A 23,371-nucleotide genomic window follows, 5' to 3' on the forward strand; every position below is an offset into this window, starting at 1 on the left:
ACAGAAAGTCTTCTTTCTCCCTCCCCCCAAATAATTTCCCCTCTCCTCCATCTATTACTCCTTATTATTCCCCCACTTAAAATCCCTCTGACTCTGAGCCTCCTGCAATGGCCCTGACTCCCACTCAAGTGTGTCTGCAACTGATGAATCACATTTGATTTGCTGGCTGCAAATATTGGTCTGACAAACTAAGGTGAAACTCAGACTGTGAACAAGACACCACAGTTGGACTGCCAGCTACAGATGCTTTCTACATAGTCCTGCATTGGGAGTCTCCCATTCACACGAACCCACTTCACCCTGATGCCACCTCCCCCCACTCCAGCCTTGGGGAACATGTTTCCCCTCACCTGCATGGAGAAGCTGATCTCTGGATTCTCTGATGGAGAACTGGTTCTTTGTCAAAAAAAAGGCTGCTTAATTTTAATCGTATAATGTTCGTGGCAGCTCCGGCATTCTTTACAGGGATATACAGCCCACAGGAAAAAGTATTTTACAGAGCCCCAATTAGACAATAATATACGGAAAAGCGTCATCCCCTACTCTCTACAAAGGCTCCAATTCTTTAAGATGCTAAGGGCACTCAAAACCTCACAGTTGGACTCTGATTCCATGTGCCATTAGACATGAAGCCAGCTTGTCTACATAGACAAGTCTCCCAGGGCCAGATCATGAAGTTAGAGCACTTACATGATTAGCTCAAAGGGTAGAGTGATGACAAATCATCACATATGGTATCATACCGTCAGTTAAACTCTTCCATTGAAAAATAATGCATCTGGCTAGTTATTGTTATTTATGCATTGATAATGTGTTGGGCGCTAACCTAGACACACAAATTACAACAGTCTCTGCCTCAAGGAGTTTGCAATCTAGACACAAGAGAATACAGGGTGCAGAAGGAAACCTAGAGAAGGTAGGGGTTTTTTGGTTGTTTTTTAAAAAAAAAAAAAAAAGATTATAATCTAACACTTAATTTCTTTCAGTGTGGACTGGTTTTGTGGGTTTGGTGGAGATTAGAACATGAAGAGGGACTTCTCACATTGGGGGCAGCACAGAAGAAGGTATGAAAACAGGAGTGGTAAAAGGATGATTTTCAGACCCTAAAGCGGTCCGGTCTAAATTTAAGTATTGCTGGCTTCTCAAGATTGCAAACGTTCGATGTGTAAATTGCCTGAATAGATAGGAAATTGAATAAACCAGAGCACGGGGAGCTGCTATTCTTATGAACAACATTCCAGGCAAACAGGAACTCACTGGCGTAAAATTAAATGTGCCTAAATCTCCTCTTCTTCTCAGATTCTGAATGAGGCTCCCTCGCTCTCTTCTGCTGAGATGTCAGAAGGAATCCCCTCATAGTGAGTTTTCCTTCATTTTTCAGCAGGCTGTAGGCAGACAAAGGCTGCCAGTATGACCCAGAGGAAAAAAACAGATACTAAAGCCCAGATCCTCAAAGGTATTTAGGTGCCTAACTCCCAAAGGCCTAGCTCCTTTGATGATCAGGGCCCAAGGGACTAGATGAACAAATGTTCTCCAATGAAAAGCACCAAGAACGCACCTCCAGAAAGGGTGTTGACTTGAGCTATAAGGCCCAGATCCACAATGGTAACTAGGTTCCTGACTTCCATTGATTTCAACAGAAGTTAGGAGCCTAAATACCTCTGCGGATCTGGGCCTAAATCCCTATTTGAGTCTTGGTTGCCTGAGAGTTCATGCAGAAGATCTGACTTCTGTTCCCAATGTCACGGACGTCCTGTATCACCTTAGCACTATTCATACGAATACAGGTTTGTAGCATTAGGCACAAAATCCTGTAACTGCTGATCTTTCAAGCTATTCTGCGCGGGTAGACCTTTATCCTTTGCAAAGACTCACTGAAGTCACTGGCTCTCCATACAAGTGCAGAGATCTGCCCATATGGAACAGCTTGCAGTACTGAGGACCTACTAATTAGCTCCATATACACACATTTTAAAAATCCCCATTGTGACCTTTGACAAGTCTAAGACCGTGTCTACACTAGCGAGTTTACAGAGGCACAGCTGTACCAATGCAGTTGCACCACTGTAAGATCGCATGGGTAGACGCTCTATGCAGGCAGGAGAGAGCTCTCCCATGGACATCATAAAATCACCTTCAGCAGCGGCAGTAGCTATGTCACAGGAGAAGCTCTCCCTCTGACTTAGCTCTGTCCACACCGGCGCTTCTGTCAGTGTAACTTATGTTGCTCAGGGGTGTGTTTTTTTTCACACCCCTGGGCGACATAGGTTATAGTGACAAAAGCGGTAATATAGACATGGCCTAAGTGTCTCAGTTTACCCATCTGTATGTAACCCTTCTGCCCGTCAGAGTTGGCAGCAACAAGGGCCGGGTTCAATATCTAGGGGATTCATTCCAATAACACAATGCAAACCAGCTCGAGCCCCCACCCAGTGACCTGGGACAAATATATACCACCTCCGCTGGGCGCCTCCAAGAGGCAATACTTCCCCTCTCGCAAGCACATAGTCTGAGTGTAGCAAAAAGCCTTTTAATAACAGAGAGAAACAATGTGGCATTATGTTGGGCAAACACCACCAACAGGATTTGTAACACAACCCATGAGCAAAAAAAACCACCCCAAGCAAATTGGGGCGTGTCCTTCCCCTTTGGTTCTCGAGTCCAGCAACCCCAAATCATCCAAAGTCCCAAAAGTCCAATGACCCAAAAGTCTCTGTCCCTGGTCAGGGCAGCCCCAGAGTTCGAAAGTTTATCTGCAGAGCTTTACCTCCCAACCTGGGTGGAGATGGGGGGGGGAGGGGGAGAGAGAGGTAAGGGGCACCTTACATGATCTGAAGCTGACCGCCCCACAGCTCCATAGGCCTTCGCTCCACCAGCCGCCCCACGAACTGCTTCGCTCGGCTTCGCTGCTCCACCAGCCGGTCCACAAACTGCTCTGCTCCACGTCCCACAAGCAGCTCCCGCCGTCCTATGAACTGCTCCACCAACCTGTCCACAAGGCACTCCAGCCGTCCCACAAACTGCTCCACAATATATCTTCAGGCTCCCCCACTACTTAACACAATGCTCAGTGATTTCAGCTCTTAGTCAGTTCAGCTCTTTGGTGAATTCAGCTTGTAGTAGGGGAGCCTCAGTGCTGGTGCACCATTAGCCCAAAGTGAGCTCAGCAGCCTGTAACTAGATTCCTAATAGAATCAAAATTAGCTCTGATATTCCACAGTGGAGAGAGAAGGAAGTGCAATTAGCAGGTAAGGCCCTCATGCAGGAGCCCATACCACCAAATATTAATACTAATCCCCAGCCTCTCTCCATCCACAGAGTTTTGGAACCCATGACCCTTGCCTAGCGAGTGCTACTTAGTTGATGGTGAGTCCCTCCCTCATAACAACAGGTACAAGTTCCAAGCACAGTTCCCATAATCAGGGTAATAACAATTTATTCTTCCTGCCCCAATAACAGAGACACTGGGGATCCCACAGCAGCCAAAGTGACCATTTGGGGCAGCTATGGCCTCGTTCTAGGCGGGATGGGTGTGCCTATGCAAATGAGATCGGCCCCTGAAGTTCTTTTCCACAACTTGCCACACCTCACCACCAGATGTCAGGGTGGAGCTCATCCTGACACTGCTTACATGTAAAACAGAGCTAACAATACTTACCCCCCAGAGATGTTGTGAGGCATGATCTAATAATGTTTATTAAGTGCTTTGAGATCCTCAGAGGGAAGCACTATCGGTATTCACATATTACTACCTACTAGTTTTCTGTAAAGGTTTCCATTTTCCTTTACAGCATGGTCCAGGAAATGCCTTCTGTTTATTTGCAGAATTGGTTACAAAACCAACAGCATCCTAAGTCATAAGGTATGAGGCAAGTCTCAGTGGCTTGGAGTTGTGGGGGGCTGCTCCTCAAGTGAGATACATTTTAGGGCAGTATTTAAAACTTTTGTTGTTCCACTGAGTGGGAGGGAGATTTTCCTCTCCCGTAGATACACTGTTGTTAAAGGTACAATTCTGCCATAGGGTGTGGTGTGTAGTTATCAGGGGTGCCTATAGGGTGACCAGATAGCAAGTGTGAAAAATCAGGGTGGGGGTGGGGGGTAATAGGAGCCCATATAAAAAAAAGCCCCAAATATCGGGACTACTGGTAAAAAATTGGGACATCTGGTCACCCTAGGTGCCGAGCAGGAGTGGTGTTCTCCTCAAGTCTCACTCATTGGTGGGGGAAGGGCTTTTAATGTGGGTTTCATTGCAAAGCCTGGCTCAGTGGAGTGAAGGGATGTATGGTGGGGTGCAGATCTCTCAGCAAGTATGGGTCGGGATTCTCTCATAATTTCAGGCTAAGTGGGTGGTGTATGGGGGGGGAGGGAGGGAGTTTTGGGTGAACGGAGGTGGCTGTGGAGTGGTGTTATCTCCATGGAGAAGAGTAATGATCTTCCTTCCTGCTCCTCTCCACTGTGTGGACTGAGGGGTCCTCCCAAGCAGCTGGAGGGGAGGTCCCCAACCCAAGGGATGTCTTTGATGCTGGGGGTGGGGGGAATGTCAGGCAGTGCCCTGGGGGTGTCAGGAGTCTCTCCAAGTGGAGTGGTCAGACTGTGCCCTGGGGGTCTCAGGGGCCCACTTGAGGGGGGTCAGACTATGCTCCTGGTGGCATCTGGTGAGTCAGGTTCTCAGTGGGGGGGGTCAGGCTGTGCCCTGCGGGTGTCGGGGGCGCACTCAGGGGGGTCAGACACTGCCCTGGGGCATTGGGGGATTAGGCTTTCAGTGGGGGTCAGAGTGTGCTCTGGGGGTGTCTGGGGGTGGTGGTGGTCAGGCTCTCAGTGGGGGTCAGGCTGTGCCCTGGGGGTTTCTGGTCAGGGCGGTCAGGATCTCAGTGGGGGGGGGGGTGTCAGGCTGTGCCCCGGAGGTGTCTGGGGGGGGCGGTCAGGCTCTCGGGCGGGGGGCAGGTTGTGCCCTGACCGTGTCTGGCGGGGCAATCAGGTTGTCTGTGAGTGGGGGCAGGTTGTGCCCTGGGGGTGTCTGGCGGGTCGGTCAGGTTGTCTGTGAGTGGGGTCAGGCTGTCCGGGTGGCGGGGGGTCAGGCTGTGCCGTGGGGTGTCTGGGCGGGGCGGTCAGACTCTCGGGGGGGGGGGGGGGGTCAGGCTGTGCCCTCGGGGTGTCTGGGTGGGGCAGTCAGGCTTCCGGAGAGGTGGTCAGGCTGTGCCCTGGGGGTGTCTGGGCGGGGTGGTCAGGTTCTCAGTGGCAGGTGGGTCAGGCTGTGTGTTTTGGGGGTGTCTGGGTGGGGCGGTCAGGTTCTCAGTGGGGGGGTTAGGCTGTGTGTTTTGGGGGTGTCTGGGTGGGGCGGTCAGGTTCTCAGTGGGGGGGTTAGGCTGTGTGTTTTGGGGGTGTCTGGGCGGGGCGGTTAGGCTCTCAGGGGGGCGGGTCAGACTGTGCCCTGGGGGTGTCTGGGCGGGGCAGTCAGGTTCTCAGTGGGAGTGGGTCAGGCTGTGCCCTAGGGGTGTCTGGGTGGGGAGGTCAGGTTCTCAGTGGGGGGGTCAGGTTCTCAGTGGGGGGGTCAGGCTATGTGTTTTGGGGGTGTCTGGGCGGGGCAGTCAGGCTCTCGGGAGGGGTTCAGGCTATGCCCTGGGGTGTCTGGGTGGGGCAGTCAGGTTCTCAGTGGGTGGGGATTAGGCTGTGTGTTTTGGGGCTGTCTGGGCGGGGCGGTCAGGCTCATGGGGTGGGGTCAGGCTGTGGCCTGGGGGTGTCTGGGCGGGGCGATCAGGTTCTCAGTGGGGGTGGGGTCAGGCTGTGCGTCGTGGTGACTGGGCGGGGCGGTCAGGTTCTCGGTGTGGGGGGGTCAGGCTGTGTGTTTTGGGGCTGTCTGGGCGGGGCGGTCAGGCTCACGGGGTGGGGTCAGGCTGTGCCCTGGGGGTGTCTGGGTGGGGTGATCAGGTTCTCAGTCGGGGTGGGGTCAGGCTGTGTGTTGTGGGGCTGCCTGGGTGGGGCGGTCAGGGTCACGGGGGGGGGGGGGGGGTCAGGCTGTGCCCTGGGGGTGTTTCTGGGCGGGGCAGTCAGGTTCTCAGCGGGGGAGGGGCTCAGGCTGTGTGTTTTGGGGGTGTCTGGGCGGGGCGGTCAGGTTCTCAGCGGGGGTGGAGGTCAGGCTGTGTGTTTTGGGGGTGTCTGGGCGGGGTGCTCAGATTCCCAGTGCGGGGGGTCAGGGTGTCTGTTTTGGGGGTGTCTGGGCGGGGCGGTCAGGTCCTCAGTGGGTGGGGGTTAGGCTGTGTGTTTTGGGGGTCTCTGGGCAGGGCGGTCAGGTTCTCAGTGGGGAAGGGAGTAAGGCTGTGTGTTTTGGGGGTGTCTGGGCGGGGCGGTCATGTTCTCAGCGGGGGAGGGGGTCAGGCTGTGTGTTTTGGGGGTGACTGGGCGGGGCGGTCAGGTTCTCAGCGGGGGTGGGAGTCAGGCTGTGTGTTTTGGGGGTGACTGGGCGGGGCGGTCAGGTTCTCAGTGGGGGAAGGGGTCAGGCTGTGTGTTTTGGGGGTGTCTGGGCGGGGCGGTCAGGTTCTCAACAGGGGAGGGGGGTCAGGCTGTGTGTTTTGGGGGTGACTGGGCAGGGCGGTCAGGTTCTCAGCAGGGGAGGGGGGGTCAGGCTGTGTGTTTTGGGGGTGTCTGGGCGGGGCGGTCAGGTTCTCAGCGGGGGTGGAGGTCAGGCTGTGTGTTTTGGGGGTGTCTGGGCGGGGCGGTCAGGTTCTCAGCAGGGGAGGGGGTCAGGCTGTGTGTTTTGGGGGTGACTGGGCGGGGCGGTCAGGTTCTCAGCGGGGGTGGGAGTCAGGCTGTGTGTTTTGGGGGTGACTGGGCGGGGCGGTCAGGTTCTCAGTGGGGGAAGGGGTCAGGCTGTGTGTTTTGGGGGTGACTGGGCGGGGCGGTCAGGTTCTCAGCAGGGGAGGGGGGGTCAGGCTGTGTGTTTTGGGGGTGTCTGGGCGGGGCGGTCAGGTTCTCAGCAGGGGAGGGGGGTCAGGCTGTGTGTTTTGGGGGTGTCTGGGCGGGGCGGTCAGGTTCTCAGTGGGGGTGGAGGTCAGGCTGTGTGTTTTGGGGGTGTCTGGGCGGGGCGGTCAGGTTCTCAGCAGGGGAGGGGGGTCAGGCTGTGTGTTTTGGGGGTGACTGGGCGGGGCGGTCAGGTTCTCAGCAGGGGAGGGGGGGTCAGGCTGTGTGTTTTGGGGGTGTCTGGGCGGGGCGGTCAGGTTCTCAGCGGGGGTGGAGGTCAGGCTGTGTGTTTTGGGGGTGTCTGGGCGGGGCGGTCAGGTTCTCAGCAGGGGAGGGGGGTCAGGCTGTGTGTTTTGGGGGTGACTGGGCGGGGCGGTCAGGTTCTCAGCGGGGGAGGGGGTCAGGCTGTGTGTTTTGGGGGTGTCTGGGCGGGGCGGTCAGGTTCTCAGTGGGGGAAGGGGTCAGGCTGTGTGTTTTGGGGGTGTCTGGGCAGGGCGGTCAGGTTCTCAACAGGGGAGGGGGGTCAGGCTGTGTGTTTTGGGGGTGACTGGGCAGGGCGGTCAGGTTCTCAGCGGGGGTGGAGGTCAGGCTGTGTGTTTTGGGGGTGTCTGGGCGGGGCGGTCAGGTTCTCAGCAGGGGAGGGGGGTCAGGCTGTGTGTTTTGGGGGTGACTGGGCGGGGCGGTCAGGTTCTCAGCGGGGGAGGGGGTTAGGCTGTGTGTTTTGGGGGTGTCTGGGCGGGGCGGTCAGGTTCTCAGCGGGGGTGGAGGTCAGGCTGTGTGTTTTGGGGGTGTCTGGGCGGGGCGGTCAGGTTCTCAGCAGGGGAGGGGGGTCAGGCTGTGTGTTTTGGGGGTGACTGGGCGGGGCGGTCAGGTTCTCAGTGGGGGAAGGGGTTAGGCTGTGTGTTTTGGGGGTGTCTGGGCGGGGCGGTCAGGTTCTCAGCGGGGTTGGAGGTCAGGCTGTGTGTTTTGGGGGTGTCTGGGCGGGGCGGTCAGGTTCTCAGCGGGGTTGGAGGTCAGGCTGTGTGTTTTGGGGGTGTCTGGGCGGGGCGGTCAGGTTCTCAGCAGGGGAGGGGGGTCAGGCTGTGTGTTTTGGGGGTGACTGGGCGGGGCGGTCAGGTTCTCAGCGGGGGAGGGGGTTAGGCTGTGTGTTTTGGGGGTGTCTGGGCGGGGCGGTCAGGTTCTCAGCAGGGGAGGGGGGTCAGGCTGTGTGTTTTGGGGGTGACTGGGCGGGGCGGTCAGGTTCTCAGCAGGGGAGGGGGGGTCAGGCTGTGTGTTTTGGGGGTGTCTGGGCGGGGCGGTCAGGTTCTCAGCAGGGGAGGGGGGTCAGGCTGTGTGTTTTGGGGGTGTCTGGGCGGGGCGGTCAGGTTCTCAGCAGGGGAGGGGGGGTCAGGCTGTGTGTTTTGGGGGTGACTGGGCGGGGCGGTCAGGTTCTCAGCGGGGGTGGAGGTCAGGCTGTGTGTTTTGGGGGTGACTGGGCGGGGCGGTCAGGTTCTCAGCAGGGGAGGGGGGTCAGGCTGTGTGTTTTGGGGGTGACTGGGCGGGGCGGTCAGGTTCTCAGCGGGGGTGGGGGTCAGGCTGTGTGTTTTGGGGGTGACTGGGCGGGGGGGGGGTCAGACGCTCCCCGACTCTCCGGCCCCGGCGCGCTCAGAGCCAGGGCCGGCGACAGGCGCGCTGCTGGCGGCCGCGACCCGCGCGCTGTCCCGTCTCCCGGCGCGCTCCCGCTCGGTCACGTGGCCTGGAGGAGGCGGAGCTGCGGCCGGGCTGCCGTGGGTGTCCTGGGCGCTTGGCAGCTAGCGGGCCGACCCCCTCCCCCGGTGCGACGGGCCCAAGGCCGGGCCCTCCGTCCGCTGCCAGCCGCGGACACGGCGGAGGCTCCCCCAGGTGAGGGCGGGGCCGGGCCGCGGGATCGCGGGGAGTAGGCCTGACAGGGCCGGGGGGCGGAGGCGGGGCCGGGAGTGTCAGCGGGAGTGGGCCCGGCCCGAGGAGGGCAGAGGCCGGGCACGGAGCGGGGCTGCACCCGGAGAGCGGGCGGGCTCGGGGGTGCCCCGGGCCGGGGAAGGGGGCAGCGTGGGGCTGGGGGAGGGGGCCGGGGCCTGGCCCGGCGCGTGGGGGCTGGCCCCGCTCTTGCTGCCCGGGCCCGGCTCCTGCTGGTCGCGGGGCTGGGCTCTCGCTTGGGTTTCACTCCTTGCGGGGTGCCCCTTAGGTGGACTAAAGGCGGGGATGTGTAAAGGATCCTAAGGGCGTGGGGCGCCCTTCTCTTGTTGAATTTCAGTGTGGCTTGGGTGCCGAACTCCCTTAGGGTCCTGTGAAAGTCCCAGCGTGTGTAGAAACTGCAGGTCTGAGATGGGGCTGCCCCCCTGCACGGTGCCCCAGCAGTGTCCACACCTGCCCTGTCGTGGTGCTCCTGGATCCCCGAACAAAGCTGGCTCAATTATTCACAGTTAGCAGCTTGACCAGGTCTGAGCCAGAGCCACCTGGGAGATGAGGACTTGTGTCACTTTCCTAGCATTCTCCCTAGGGGGTTAACACAGCACTATAGCTTTGCAGCAAACTTGGTGTGCTTTGTTTGTGAATCGGTACATGGCTTGTCAGTCTGTCTGCTGGCTTTCTTACATCTGCAGTTTGCAGTTATGGACACCTTAAACTGGATCCAGCACAGTTTAGTAGGAGGGTGTTGAATGTTGAACTGGCTAGACCATTCATGTTCATGTCATCACTTAAACTTCAAAGAACGTAGCATTGCTGGGCTGGTACAGGTTGTTCAACCCTCAAATCCAATATCCTGCCTTTACTTGTGTTAGTGACACTTGCATATGGGGATTAGTAGATCCTGTAACTTTTCTTTCTTGATCCATTATCGTTCCTATTTCTAGTTTCTGAACAAACGCAGGCAATATTTCATGCATTTATTGTAATCCTCCTTCACCCCTTTTAAAAATAAATTAATAGAGCAACTTTCTGTCCTCTTGTTGTAAGGTCTGCATTATTTTTAGAAAGTTAACTGCGTTAAGTGACCTGGTCATAGAAAACGGTGGGTTCTGGGTTTCTCTGATTTCATAGGGGTGACCTGCCTGGTCGGTTATGCTCCCTACTCTGGTTATGACAAGTTCAATTTTAGTCCTGTGAGCCTTGTCTGGATTTTAAAGTTGCATATTGCACGCCTTAATTAAGGTGCAAATACTTAGCATAACTTAAAGTTTAAAGGGAAAATATCTCAGATACAGTCTTTTCTATAATGGTGAAGTTGTTATCATAATGATATTAAACCCTCATGAGCATTTTTCATTGTAGCTTTAACAAAGGTGATATTAAGGTAGCCAGGATCCAAGCATCATTCTTCATCCTTCACAGATGGGGAAATTGGGCCACAAAGAGTGAAATGATCAAAAGTGGCCTCTAATTATGGAAACAGCAACTTCTGCTTGCTCAGCTTTTAGCCACGTATGGTCTATTTTTTTGGTTTTGTTTTCCAGAGGTGGTGAGTACTTTGAGCTCCCATAGACTTCATGTGGAGTATTGTGTGTCAACACCTCAGGAAAATAGTCAATGTTCAAGTCAGGCACCCAAAATTCGTGATTGCTTTTGATCATTTTGGGCTCATTGCCTACAGTTACACAGCAAGTTCACAGCAGAGCTGGGAATTAGAACATGAATCTCATGACTCCTTATGTTACTACCCTATCCATTGAACTGTATTGCTTCCTTTTAACATTAACGTAGAATGTCCTGGCTTTACCATGACATTTTTGCGTGGTAGTTCTGTGATCCTAACTTTTGCTACTAAGGTCATATTTCATGGTTTCTGCACCATACTCTGGCTTCTGCTCACAGTCCTCCTATCCTCTTGGGACTTATAAAAGTGTCCCTCCGCAGGCTTAAAACTTACCCTAGAGAGAGACCTGCAGTTGCTACTTCTGCGGGCAGTAATGCTGTGACAAACTTGCTCCTCGGTAGAACTTACAGGAGAGGAACTGTCTGTGGTGGCCTTGCTGCTTATGTGGTAATCTTACATTAATAACAGTGGCAAATCTGAGGGGTATAGTTATTTACTCCCTTAAAAACAAAAAATCAAAACACTTTGGAAAGCCAGGCATTTCTAAACTTAGATTAAACGTTCAATGGCCTAACACTTAAAAATGTGGAACTGCACGGTTACATTTCAACAAACAACCTCAATGCTGCCCTGGACACTGTCCATGTAAGGTAAGTAAAAGTCTGAGTAAGACACCGAGTTGACACCACTAAACCCTGTATACCTTGAGTATGCATGTTTAAACATATTAAAACCAGTATGTTTTGTCAGTTAATCTATAATATCTAAAAAGTCTATAATATTAGACATCTTGTACTAGATCCACTGCATTTTAGGTAATGGTTTGAATCATAGTTGAGTTGTGTAGGTGTACTGGGTTTGTGATGTGTGCAGCGGCAGGGAACTGCACTGTTGAGGATACCAAAGGGTTAATATGACTGGAAGATTCTGATATCACTTGGTTGTATTTGGGAAAGAGGGGTTGCACAGGTTGTTGGTGTGTATTTGAAGTACAGTAGGTAAGATGCTTTTGTTTCTGTCCTACCCAAGAGAGACTACATTATTTAGAAGCTAATTTGTAGTTTATATAGGTTGTTCCCGTGGTGAATTTGTATACATGCTAATATGTAGAACATTGGACAGTATAATACTCAACGCTGAAAATGAATTTCATACCCCATTATACTGTGTGCAGGCATAAGGTTGTTTGATAACTTTTGGGAACATTGGGGGAAGACTGGCTTGAAACATACTAGACCTGGTGAGCCTGAGGCCAATACAAAAGATGTCAATGAATGTGCATCACTGAGGTCCAGGGGGGCAGCACCCTGCTGAGAAACCATGCCTCCCACCTCCAGCTGCTGTCTAGATAGTAGAAGTGGCCAAGCATATACATTTTTCATCTCTGCTTCGTAGGGCACTGAATTCTCCTTCCAAGTAGTAACCTTGCCACCCCTTTTCAGCTCTGTGATTGTCTTGAGTAGCAGTGCTTCTTGCAGAAGGTGTGTTTTGGGCAGTGCTCCTTGGTGTATGCTAGTTTATAATGGCTTTTTTAGGTCTAATCCAAGGTGGTGTGTTAAATTCATGAAGCTCTAACTATTTTGAATTCTATCTTTTAAAATCAGTCTCTCTCCTTGTGTGATACTGCTGGAGTTGAGAGATTAGACAAGATTCTGATTTAACAGGAGGGCTGGTGGCAGGGTTTTTAAGGTGAGATCCTTGACTCTTGAATTCCTTCCAACCCACTGGTCCACCAGAGCTCAATATTTTTTTTTATCCTTTCAGTGCGGATGCTATTATTAGTGTTGGGTTTTTTGCAGGCCCCCCATCCTTTGCTCTGGAAACCCATACAATTAAAATGGACAGTATCCTACCTTAATCCAAAATAACAAAAACATGCCCATTCCATCATAGCTAAATTGCTAACTTCCTGGTTGCACTAGCAGTAAATACATTTACAACAACAACAACAAAAATAAAGAAAGAAAAATAGTGGAACATTGCAGTGTAACTGGAAGGTTAATGCATCTGAACGGACTTAGAGGAAGTTTGAGAATGGAGGGGAATGCATGGATAATACCCTGGTAATAGCTGTCTCCTTTTTTATCATGAGAGAGCTCCAAATTAAGTGCCTCAGTTTACTTTTATTGATGCAGTGTGACACAGGGAGGAGGGCAGTCTCTTATATAACCAGGTGACAACTTGTTTAGAGTTTAAAAAGTTAAAACTACCACCTGTTAGTATAATGTGCTTATTTTGGATTGAGAGTGCCCTATTTTGATTTTGTTCAGTTTGTGTGCATGTGTGGGAGGGGTGCAGATATTTTTCACTCTGGCTACTAAGTGCTGTGTAACTGCAAGCCTTGGATATGCAATTTTAGATAAGTGTAAATAAAATAATTTTGAAAAATAAATCCAACATTGTACTGGGCCCTCTGTGGGACTGTACCTTTTGTATCGCACTAATAGGCATCTGAAAAATTTTAAGCCTCCTTGCACTTCACCCCCACTCCCTTTTGGATCCTCTCAAACTTGCTTCTGGTTGTTGGAAAGAGAGAGAGAGAGAGAGAGAGAGAATTCTAACTCTTTTCCCTCCACTCTGGAGCTTCTTGACAGTTGTGCATTTGGAGCTTTCTGCTATGATGCTCCTTGCCTAGTCTCTTGGCTGCAGCATAGGAAAATCTCTTACTCCCTCTTTCTCTCTCTCTGTTTCTTTTGGTCCTCTCATATGAACAGCTTCAGTGTTTGCCTCTCCTATGGGTCATAGGTTTCCCAGACAGTAGCAAAATGAAATTGACATGATTCTTCTCAGCTTCACTGCTGATCACAGCTTTCTTAAAACAGTCTTGCTAATTTCACTCTGCTTCTGTCTGACAAAGCTGAAGCAGTAGAAGACACTAGTGTTGTTTGCAGAATCAGGAACACATCAGTATGTGGGCTCAAGTACAAAAAGACCTTAACTTTGAAGATTAAAAATACATGTATTTAAAAATGAATGCTAACATTGTGCAAAAATTGACATGCCTTCTTACTTGTCAGGGAAAATTCTCTTAGTTGCTGCTGGCAATTGGATTTGTCAGTCTCATGCAGAAGCTTTGATGTTCAAATTGTTCCTAGTATCTTAGTGCTGTATTTTTGTACATTAAAACATGGACTATTTTAGAATTTCTGGACTTTTGCAGACTTGTTCATAGAATACTTTCACAGTGGGCACAGCAGAATAAATCAGATTTGGAGTTCTTCAGCCAAGCTGTCCTTAATAGTTGGCAAAAAAGCTTGCAGTTAAAACCTTTTTATTTCAAAACATGAATTCCTGATCTGATTACACCCAAATTTTATAAATACTACCAAGACTTTTCTGGCAGAAGTAATTATGAGAACCTTGAGCCAAATCTGTTTAGTTGTGGGTAAAGTGACCTTTCAGTAGAAAGTCCATAGTCAATGTTGTGACAAGCTATCTCTCCATAATTAAAAATTAGTTCCTTAGCTGCATTTGGAAAATCAAACTAAAGCACAGTTTATTTTCAGAAAAATACATGTAATTTTAATTAACTGATTATTTCACTGTGTATGTTTAATGACTGTTTGAGTGTGTCTGTGTATCTTAATAAAATGCTGCATTACTATAAAACCGTGGCTTTCTTCTGGAACAGAAAATTGTATTTGTGTGGTTTCCAAATGGAAATGTTCTCTTTCACACGACGCTAACAATTTGGCTAATTGTAATTCACAATTCGGGTATTCATTTTTACAGGATGCCAGTTCCAAGAACCATGGTGACACTTTAAATTAATTTGTGACAAATGGGCAGGGTTGGGCAGGGGGGAAATCTCCCTTTATTTGGACCTAACCTATGAAAATATTAGTCTTTTTAGGTAAGTGACTAGTTGCAATTGGAATTTGTTTCCAAAGTTACGTCCTCTCTTCCTTATTCTTCGGTCACGCCTGGAGAGTTGATCAGTTGGCTTTATGTACAATAAAAGTTAGAATGTCTCAGGTGATGGAACTATGTCAAGGGACATCTAGAATCACTCTTTTCAGTGAATTTCAAAGAAGATTATGGAATTTTAAAATATAATAAAATTCCACTAAAGCATATCAATATGCCTCACACCCAAGATCACCTACATCCTAACAAATTGCATTTTCACACATTGTGGAAATATGGAAGAAAGATTTTTTTTTTTTTTGCAAAATTTTATTGTTTCAGGATTATGGGAAAAAGAAAAGGAGTACTTGTGGCACCTTAGAGACTAACCAATTTATTTGAGCATAAGCTTTCGTAAGCTGTAGCTCACGAAAGCTTATGCTCAAATAAATTGGTTAGTCTCTAAGGTGCCACAAGTACTCCTTTTCTTTTTGCGAATACAGACTAACACGGCTGTTACTCTGAAACCAGGATTATGGGAAGAGCTGTTGGCTGAATAATATAAATGGTCAACAGTTCTCGAACCTGTTTAATATTTATTGCTACAAACTCTAATTTAAACATTATGATAATCTTAATTGTAGCCATTAACTTCTGGATGGTCGCCAAGAACTTATCTTTTCCTAATATTTTAAGTTAAGTTTAGCCATGATGGCTTATACCATTAATGCTAGGCATAAAGGGAAAGTGTAAAACATCCACTGTGGGAACTCCATAACAATTCTCCTCAGCCTTTGCAGTTCACATCGCAAATTCCTGGCAAGTGATCAGTTACATCTAATATTGATGTGTGTTTAAAATAAAGTATTAAACATCAACTGCAGTTCTCTCAAATGTATCATAATTCTACCTAAGATCTTTAAGATTATTTCACTGTCTCACAATGTCTCTGGCCATCCCTCTTACTACATTATTTGGAGAGAGAGGCCAGTCTTTATGCACGTGACCTTCTACCTAAGCTGTTACTTAATCCTGGCACTGTGTCCCCTTAGGTCAGGGATCAGGTTTTCTCTCTGAGGCACCCTCAGTAACTGATCTATGTTATAGTTCCAAGATCTGTTTCTTTTAGACTTAAATGGTTACTAAAATATTCTTTCATTTTACAGAAATAGAGAGAAAAATCATCAAATAACAATGTGCTAACAATGACTACTATAGAAAACAGTGTTAGTCTGACCTTAAATTTAGTTACAGAATATTGAAATCTTACATACAGCATAACCCTCTTTCAGCCAAAAGCCATTTGTTTCTGCCTGTCAGTTTGATAGCCACACGTAGGTTTAGAGAGGTCTGTCTGTCCTAATGTAACTGGAGACACTGTAGATTTTTGCCACTCAAGTCTCAATATGTGTTTAACATTACATCTAGGGCTGTCAAACAATTAAAAAAATTAATTGTGATTAATTTCACAATAAAAAAAATTAATCGTGGTTAATTGCAGGATTAATTGCACTGTTAAACAATAATAGAATGTCATTTATTTAAATATTTTTGGATGTTTTCTACATTTTCAATTATATTGATTTAAATTACAACACAGAATACAAAGTATAGAGCGCTCACTTTATATTTATTTCTGATTACAAATATTTGCACTGTAAAAAACAAAAGAAATAGTATTTTTCAGTTCACAGAATACAAGTACTGTAGTGCAATCTATTTATCATGAAAGTTGAACTTATAAATGTAGAATTATGTACAAAAAATTACTACATTCAAAAATAAAACAATGCAAAACTTTAGAGCCTACAAGTCACTCAGTCCTATTTCTTGTTCAGCCAATCGCTCAGACAAACAAGTTTGTTTACATTTGGAGGAGATGATGTTGCCTGCTTCTTGTTCACAATGTCACCTAAAAGTGAGAAGAGACATTCGCATGGCCCTGCTGTAGCCGTCGTCACAAGATATTTACATGCCAGATGCGCTAAAGATTCATATGTTCCTTCACGTTTCAACCACCATCCCAGAGGACATGCGTCCATGCGGATGACAGGTTCTGCTCGATAACAATCCAAAGCAGTGCGGACCGATGCATGTTCATTTTCATCATCTGAGTCAGATGCCACAAGCAGAAGGTTGATTTTCATTTTTGGTGGTTTGGGTTTTGTAGTTTCCGCATCGGAGTGCTGCTCTTTTAAGACTTCTGAAAACATGCTGCGCACCTCCTCCCTCTCAAATTTTGGAAGGCACTTCATATTCTTAAACCTTGGGTCGAGTGCTGTACTATCTTTAGAAATCTCACATTGGTGCCTTCTTTGCGTTTTGTCAAATCTGCAGCGAAAGTGTTCTTAAAGCGAACAACATGTGGTGAGTCATCATCCGAGACTACTATAACATAAAATCGATGGCAGAATGCAGGTAAAACACAGCCAGAGACCTACAATTCTCCCCCAAGGAGTTCAGTCACAAATGTAATTAACACATTATTTTTTTAACTAGCGTCATCAGCATGGAAGCATATCCTCTGGAATGGTGGCCGAAGCACGAAGGGACATATGAACGTTTAGCATATCTGGCACGTAAATACCTTGCAATGCTGGCTACAAAAGTCCCATATGAATGCCTGTTCTCACTTTCTGGTGACACTGTAAATAAGAAGTGGGCAGCATTATTTCCCATAAATGTAAACAAACTTGTTTGTCTGAGCGATTGGCTGACCAAGGAGTAGGACTGAGTGGACTTGTAGGCTCTGAAGTTTTGCATTGTTTTGGTTTTGACTGTAGTTATGTAACACAAAAAAATTGACATTTGTAAGCTCAACTTTCATAATAAAGAGGTTGCACTACGGTACTTGTATGAGGTGAATTGAAAAATACCGTTTCTTTTGTTATTTTACAGTGTAAATATTTGTAATAAAAATAATATAGTGAGCAGTGTACACTTTGTATTCTATGTTGTAACTGAAATCAATATATTTGAAAATATATATATTAAAAATTCCAAAATATTTAATACATGTAAATTGTTATTCTGTTGTTTAACAGTGTGATTAAAACTGCGATTAATTATGATTTTTTTTTAGTTAATCACGTGAGTTAACTGCAATTAATCGACAGCCCTAATACCTCACCTCCCAGGCCAAGATAGTAACTTCTTCTGCAGTGTTTTTTGACTCGTGTTTCTAAGTATGCAGGGCTTGAAAAATTTACTAAACATCTACCCAGAGGGAGAGCTCAAAGATACATGTGAAAGATAGGGAGGGAGACCAGAGCTCCACCAACTAATTCCAAGGGCAGTGTTCTAGTGACTTTCCTATCTCCCTGCTGCCAGCTGCTGGGAAGGAGACAGTGTTGGCTTTCTGCTTTGGTGGTATCCCTGGATCCTGTTTTATATTGGTGTCTGGCTAGTAGATGTCATATAAACTTGAAGCTCTCCACCTTTCTGAGCTTTCAGTCTCTTCTTACCCCTTCCTCAGTTTCTGTTTTTGGGGTCATCCTCCCTAGTGAGCAACTCCAGAGGAACAGTAGAGGCAGGCACAGAATTTTCCTAGAGAGTATCCTGAAATTGTCACAATTACTGAGTTTCAATTTTTATGAATTATACCATTTATATTCTAATATCAGCACAATAATTATGTTCCTACCATCTACAAAATATTTTGTATTATAAATACAAGTGGTAAGCAGTTTTGGTTTTTGCAGCAAAATATTTCAGTGTTTTATTATTTTAAAAAAGTTTTTGCACTAAAAACACTGGCTATTTTGGGATAGATTTGTATCATATAGACTACTTCTTTTGTTTTGTGTTTTCTTTCAGGGTTTTCGCTTGAGCACTGCTGGAGGATACTATTGTTTAAAAATGCTTAGTAGTCTGGGGTTAACAAAGAGCTGCATAAATGGCATAAATTAAGGAAGTCTCTGGGGGGATCATCTTGGTAAGTAAAAGCGTATGTGTGGCTTTTGGAGGTCTTCTGTTTTCCATTCTTAAAAAAAAAAACAAAAAACCTCTTTTCAACTCGATGGTCCTTGGTCACAGTGACTTCATTTTTGAAGTGGAGGTCAGGAATCTGTTCTCTCTGGAACTGGTTTTTCAGTCTGCCACATGGGGTTACAAGTGATCAACATGAAGTGTGTACCTGTACGCCCTCCTTTCAGTGAGAGGGACTGTGCTGCTTGCATGATGTTCCCAGTCCCTATTGCCATGGGGAGCAAAGGTTAGAGCTCAGTAAGTGACAGTTTATATACATTTCTGTAACAAAACACTCGTTAACATTTTTTCCTAAAGTGAAATCTAGTATATACTTGAGTTTTTCTTTTCAGAAATTTTTATGCATTATAACATTGTTTCCTCTTTGCCTCTGCTTTTTGTGCATGCAGTATTAATACAGAGCAGACTGCAGTTTACTTCTTTAAAGTTTTTGCAGGATTTGTGCCAAAAGTGATGCAATATGGTGAAAGTTTTAATAGATTAGGTGCGTTATAACTGTGGTGCTCTTAGATGCCTGGAATAAAGCCATACAATGTGGTCATGGACAGTCAGTTGTCTAAGTGTGATGGTGGTGTTGTGTTTTGTAGGCTTGATTAGGTAGTGAGGGTGGGGCTCAGGAAGGAACTTGGGCATTACAACACTGAGTATCACAGCAGGCAACTTTTACAATCTTTAGGTGTCTAGAGTATCACAGGAACAACAGTGCAATCCACAAACTCTGAGTTAGGCACCCTATGCAATGAAAGAGGAGAGAGAGACATTTTAGAATGCATTCCAAAAAGGTCAGTATACAGGGTGGTGAGCTGCCTAAGCTAGCTAGTGGGAGGTACTGACAATGGGGTGTGTGCTAACCCCCCTCCCTCTCTCAGAGATAGGCAACTCTCTGCTGTCCGGCTTCCATGCTTATCTCTCTTTAGCAATCCACAAGTGGGAACCCCTCTCCTAGAATCAGGCAGCTTAGAGGCCTAAGTAGTTTCTTAGCAGGCATGAGTTAGGCGCCTGCCTCAATCCACAGAAAACCTCCAGAAGAGGAGGAGGTTGTGGTTGTGGTACCCACTTTCTAACTTTTTAGGCCAGTGGCTAGAGCACTCACCTGGGATATCTGAGACCCAGGATCAAGTCTCCCCTCCCTGCTGGGGGAGAAAGTTGAACAGGGGTCTCCTACCTCTCAGGAGAGTGCTCTAACCACTGAGCTGTGAGATATTCTGATGAGGGGCTCCCTCAATCTCTCCTGTTGGAACTGTTCCACTGTGGATAAATAATGAAAGAGTGATTGGAGAAAAAGGAGTGGACCCTGCGTCTCCTACCTCCCATGTGGGTGCCCTAATCACTGGACTGCAGCCTCTGGTCCAGTAACTGTTTACACATGTATCCTCAGTGGAACAGTCATTTTCTTTCTCTTTCTAACAGGACTGTGTTAATGCAAACCAGGTAGTTAATGCAAACGTTTTAGTGTGTGTGAGCAGTGTCCACATGTGGCAGTTAGTGCACAACCCGTTGGTGCCCTCTGCAAATCACACCCCATAGTCCGCACTATGGTACAGTGTAGATGTAGTCTTAGATCCTAACCCAAATGTAAAGAAAAGCTCAAAACGCCCATTCAGCATGATCAAAGGCTTTTTCCTTGTCAAGTGAAACAATGCCTGTGATCCTTTCAGATTTAGGAAACTATATTGTATTAGCACCTGTGAAGTGTTGTCTGCCGTGCTTCTAATTTTAACTAGGGCTTTCGATTAATTGCAGGTAACTCCTGCAATTAACTCAAAAAAATTAATTGCGATTAATTGTAGTTTTAATCACACTGTTAAACGATAGTATACCAAATGAAATTTATTAGATATTTTGGATGTATTTCTACATTTTCAAATATATTGATTTCAGTTACAACACAGAATGCAAAGTGTACACTGCTCACTATATTATTTTTATTACAAATATTTACACTGTAAAATAACAAAAGAAACGGTATTTTTCAATTCACCTCATACAAGTACCGTAGTGCAACCTCTTTATTATGAAAGTTGAGCTTACAAATGTCAATTTTTTTGTGTTACATAACTACAGTCAAAACCAAAACAATGCAAAACTTCAGAGCCTACAAGTCCACTCAGTCCTACTCCTTGGTCAGCCAATCGCTCAGACAAACAAGTTTGTTTACATTTATGGGAAATAATGCTGCCCACTTCTTATTTACAGTGTCACCAGAAAGTGAGAACAGGCATTCATATGGGACTTTTGTAGCCAGCATTGCAAGGTATTTACGTGCCAGATATGCTAAACGTTCATATGTCCCTTCGTGCTTCGGCCACCATTCCAGAGGATATGCTTCCATGCTGATGACGCTAGTTAAAAAAATAATGTGTTAATTACATTTGTGACTGAACTCCTTGGGGGAGAATTGTAGGTCTCTGGCTGTGTTTTACCTGCATTCTGCCATCGATTTTATGTTATAGTAGTCTCGGATGATGACTCACCACATGTTGTTCGCTTTAAGAACACTTTCGCTGCAGATTTGACAAAACGCAAAGAAGGCACCAATGTGAGATTTCTAAAGATAGTACAGCACTCGACCCAAGGTTTAAGAATATGAAGTGCCTTCCAAAATTTGAGAGGGAGGAGGTGCGCAGCATGTTTTCAGAAGTCTTAAAAGAGCAGCACTCCGATGCGGAAACTACAAAACCCAAACCACCAAAAATGAAAATCAACCTTCTGCTTGTGGCATCTGACTCAGATGATGAAAATGAACATGCATCGGTCCGCACTGCTTTGGATTGTTATCGAGCAGAACCTGTCATCCGCATGGACGCATGTCCTCTGGGATGGTGGTTGAAACGTGAAGGAACATATGAATCTTTAGCGCATCTGGCATGTAAATATCTTGTGACGACGGCTACAGCAGGGCCATGCGAATGTCTCTTCTCACTTTTAGGTGACATTGTGAACAAGAAGCAGGCAACATCATCTCCTCCAAATGTAAACAAACTTGTTTGTCTGAGCGATTGGCTGAACAAGAAATAGGACTGAGTGACTTGTAGGCTCTAAAGTTTTGCATTGTTTTATTTTTGAATGTAGTAATTTTTTGTACATAATTCTACATTTGTAAGTTCAACTTTCATGATAAATAGATTGCACTACAGTACTTGTATTCTGTGAATTGAAAAATACTATTTCTTTTGTTTTTTACAGTGCAAATATTTGTAATCAGAAATAAATATAAAGTGAGCGCTCTATACTTTGTATTCTGTGTTGTAATTTAAATCAATATAATTGAAAATGTAGAAAACATCCAAAAATATTTAAATAAATGACATTCTATTATTGTTTAACGGTGCATTTAATCTTTTTAATCACACAGTTAATTGCGATTAATTTTTTTAATCGCTTGGCATCCCTAATTTTCACAAATCCTGTCAAATCTGGGTATGTTAAGATCAGGATGATGTATTGCAATTTGAGGTGCAGCATTCTTCTGAAGATTCTAATATCACAATTTAAAAGGGCCATGGGTCTGTTTGACCCACAGTCTGTGACAGATTGCTGCTTCAGATATAATGGGAGAGATTGAAAGAGAAATCACAGGATTAAACAGCTATTTAGAATGGAATGAGTTCTGTATATTGTGGAACACTGATTGAACTCCACCACACTTTGCTTGCTGCATCATTGTAATTACCTCCAACGCCTCTTCCTGTTTGCCTGTTGAAAGAGATTTGCAAAGAAGGAATATTGGGGTTTTGCCTTTATTTTATTTATTTAATTCTTCATGAGTACTAAGAAGGCCTGAAAGTTGTTTTGGGGAGAAAAAAAAAAGCTTTAGAAATACGTGCAATATTGTGTCTGACCAATAATAAATGGTAAATTTTCAGAATGGAGAGGCGTAACCAGTGGTTAGCTGGAGTCGGTTCGCGTGAACCGGTGGTTAAATTTTGAAGCAGTTTTGGAACCGGTTGTTAACCTGCTTCCCTGCAGGGGGCGCTGAGGCTTTGATGGCTCTGGCTGGGAAGTGATGTAATTCCTCCTCCGGCTGCCAGGGGCGCTGGTATGTGGGCTGCCGCCTGCCCCTGGGCACGAGCCCTGTTGCTGCTGCTGCTCCCCTGGCCCTGGCCCTGGGGCTCCCACTGCTGCCTGGTGGGTCCCCGGCTGCTTTGCTGGGCCTGGGCTGTGTCCTGCTGCTCTCCCCATGAGTACCCACCACCCTGCCCGCAGCCAGCCCCTGCCTCCAGCCACCCCCGCACCCCCTGCCCCTGTCTCCAGGCACCCCCTGCCCGCAGCCTGCCCCTGTCTCCAGCCACCCCTGCCCACAGCCTGCCCCTGTCTCCAGCCACCCCTGCAGCCCCTGCCCACAGCCAGCCCCACACCCTCCTGTCTCCAGCCGGCTCCGCACCGCCAGCCCTGCACCCCCTGCCTCCAGGTAGCCCCGCACCCCTACCCTGCCCACAGCCAGCCCTGCACCCCCTGTCTGCAGCTGGCACTGCCCCACACCCCTGTCTGCAGCTGGCCCCACATCCACTGGTGCCCTGCAGCTCCCAGGACAGTAACACTGCACACCTGCTTCAATGAGGGGGGCAGGGAGCAGCTGGGACCCACACATGTGCACACCCTAGGGTGACCAGACAGCAAGTGTGAAAAATCAGGACAGAGGGTGGGGGGTAATAGGAGCCTATATAAGAAAAAGACCCCAAAATCGGGATTGTCCCTATAAAATCGGGACATCTGGTCACCCTAGCACACCCCCAGGGAGTGGCGGGGACCCACACATGTGAAACGGAGCTCATTTCTAGTTCAGGCCCATCTTTTTAAAAAAGTGCTTTAGGCAGGGTTAACATACATCCGTATTTTCCTGGACAGGTCAGGCTTTTTGGTTCTTAAATTGCTTAAATTTTAAAAATTCCTCCTGGGAAAATACGGACGTATGGTAACCCTGTTGGTACAAAAAATACATACTGGGGCACATCCCTTAAATCAGAACTTTTTATTGGGAACCGGTTGTTAAGATTTTGGCAGCTCATCACTGGGGGTAACTAGTGG

General features: G+C 47.4%; 1 protein-coding gene and 1 long non-coding RNA gene across 5 annotated transcripts in view; one reads left to right on the forward strand and one right to left on the reverse strand.

Moving 5' to 3' along the window:
* Window positions 1-1,107: 1,107 nt before the first annotated feature.
* LOC122462803 lies at window positions 1,108-22,333 on the reverse strand. The gene is made up of 4 exons (XR_006285611.1): window positions 22,226-22,333; window positions 13,940-13,942; window positions 1,751-1,762; window positions 1,108-1,118 (listed from the first exon to the last, which is right to left on the reverse strand). It is a non-coding gene; the product is annotated as an uncharacterized LOC122462803 (long non-coding RNA).
* The window catches only part of NCOA6 (nuclear receptor coactivator 6), a 72,148-nt gene continuing 57,374 nt past the window's right edge, over window positions 8,598-23,371 (forward strand). For 2 of the 4 annotated variants that reach the window (XM_037915968.2, XM_037915970.2), the window contains exons 1-2: window positions 8,635-8,838; window positions 18,173-18,290. The gene's annotated coding sequence lies outside the window, so the exon portion shown is untranslated. Of the gene's footprint in view, window positions 8,839-18,172; window positions 18,291-23,371 lie in introns of all 4 variants that reach the window. The other 2 variants (XM_037915969.2, XM_043527522.1) reach the window with 2 other exon arrangements.

The sequence above is a fragment of the Chelonia mydas genome, chromosome 13, assembly GCF_015237465.2.
Source record: "Chelonia mydas isolate rCheMyd1 chromosome 13, rCheMyd1.pri.v2, whole genome shotgun sequence".
Taxonomy (NCBI): Eukaryota; Metazoa; Chordata; order Testudines; family Cheloniidae; genus Chelonia; species Chelonia mydas.